General features: G+C 35.0%; 1 non-coding gene and 1 pseudogene across 1 annotated transcript; both read right to left on the bottom strand.

The window, feature by feature from the left end:
- On the bottom strand, positions 1–162 carry LOC129230786 (U1 spliceosomal RNA). Its single transcript, XR_008581188.1, has one exon. It is a non-coding gene; the product is annotated as a U1 spliceosomal RNA (small nuclear RNA).
- Positions 163–573: 411 nt separating this feature from the next.
- LOC129230773 (U6 spliceosomal RNA) lies at positions 574–692 on the bottom strand (annotated as a pseudogene).
- Positions 693–2,020: the final 1,328 nt, after the last annotated feature.

Here is a 2,020-nt window from a genome sequence, read left to right as displayed (position 1 = left end):
CCGGGAGCAGCGCGAACGCAGTCCCGACACCCAAAAATTACGCGCCCCAACCAACCGCAATTTGCGGAAGTGGCAGCCGTCAGCCGCCCGTAGTGCAATGGACGGCCTCCGACCGGGGAAGCCCCCTCCTTGATCAAGGCATTCCCGACGCCAAGTAAGTATGAACGGAGAAAATTCGTTTTTTGCTAGTATCATTACACACTATTCTAGAAACTGGTAGTAAAGTGATTTAGTGTGGTTTGGTTGGCAAAAAAAAAAGTTGGCAGTGGAATGTTTTACACCAATAGATAACAAAACTTGAAAACACATTAGTGCGGAACTTGTTTTTATTTCTTACATTTTTCAAAATCAATTTCATGTATTTTGAGAACCCTCTTAATTCTCACAATTGAGACATTTTAAATTTTGTTCAAATAAAAGAAGGCTTTTTCCAAATTCTTTTCCCTATAATGATGAACTTTTTTAACATAGTTATAATCAGTGACCCTAAGGTAAACAGGTTATTACTTATATAAATGAGTAAGATTTATAATTGAAAGAATTTAAACAGTCACGAGAGTCAAGATTACGGGTAAAGATGTGGAACGCTTCACGATTTTGCGTGTCATCCTTGCGCATTGGCCCTGCTAATCTTCACTGTACTGTATCCTCCCAATTTGAGTACATGTTCTCGGGATGTGTCGTTCATGAACGAACGGGTCTAAAAGAATGGTTCCTCAAAATGAACGGATCAGGACGATCTCCTAAAAAGTGAACGACCTTTCTTTTAAACAGTTCAGAACATTGTATTGATGCACTTGTGATAAAAATCGAGATTTTTTTTTTTTTTTTTGATTGCAACGAGAATTATCTTCAAATTTTAAACTCTCAATCAATAGCACATTTCCTTTTTCTAAATCTGTATATATAAAATTACTTGTCCTGACTAACAATCAAAGCGCAGCCAAAACTACTGAGGCTAAAAAGCTGAAATTTGGAACGTAGGTTAATTTTATACCGTGCGTGCTAGGAAAGGATTTTTTGAAATTTCAATTTTGTGATGGTGAAATATGATGGGGAACGTTCCGCACGCACATGCAAAATTCTCGAGTTCATGGTAGGTAGTAAATAATTCGAAATCTTACAAGAGTTACGAATATTCGAGTCGTACGAACGAAAGATGCTAATTAACGGAGATATTAATTAAAAACTCATTTTTTTTACCCCAACTTGAACATGGGTCTATGGCAAGAAATGTTCCGATTCATTCGGTTTTTGTTCCGTTGAAAAGCCCATAAAAAATAATCATTTCAAAAATATTCGCAGGGACTAGAGCTTTGAACATCGAAAAATGACTACAAAAAAAGTTATAAGCGTTTGTAGTAAAAACTGATTTATTTCAAAAATAAATTTCTTTCTCCATTTTTTGCGCAAGATTAATTTTAGCTTGAAGAAAAGCTGAACAATATTATTTGTTGCCATTTATTCACGTTTTACACGCTTTTTTTCGTCCAAATAAGTAGTTTCTACGTTGGTTTAATTAAACACGCTAACAATAGGCTAAACAAAAACTTTCGCCAAGATTAATAATGTGCGAAAAAAAAAAAAAAACATGTCTCCTATATGATAAAGGTAACAGTTTTCAAAGAGAGTCGACGGCTCTTTAAAATCCTCGTCTGGAATAAATGGCAACAAATAATATTGTTTAGCTTTTCTTCAAGCTAAAATTAATCTCTCAAAAAATGGAGGAAAAAATTTCTTCTATACATATAATAAAATAAGATGTTTGTGTGTGTGTGTGTGTGTGTGTTTGTGGCGCGCATCCCGGGAAAACGGTAAGGCCTAGAAAGATGAAATTTGGTATACAGGTGTAGTTTTTGCTGAAGTTGTGCACCTCGGGCTTCGATTTTTGATATTTTAATTAGAAAAAAAGTTATTTAATGTTTTATGTGATTTTTAGCACTTTTTAGTACTTTTAACCTCACAGACCCCGAACCAATCGCGCCAGACAAATATTTTTTGTACTATAGTGTCAGAAATT

The sequence above is a fragment of the Uloborus diversus genome, chromosome 9, assembly GCF_026930045.1.
Source record: "Uloborus diversus isolate 005 chromosome 9, Udiv.v.3.1, whole genome shotgun sequence".
Classification (NCBI taxonomy): Eukaryota; Metazoa; Arthropoda; class Arachnida; order Araneae; family Uloboridae; genus Uloborus; species Uloborus diversus.
The sequence above is the reverse complement of the archived record's forward strand: the minus strand, read 5'-3'. Positions and strand labels throughout refer to the sequence as shown.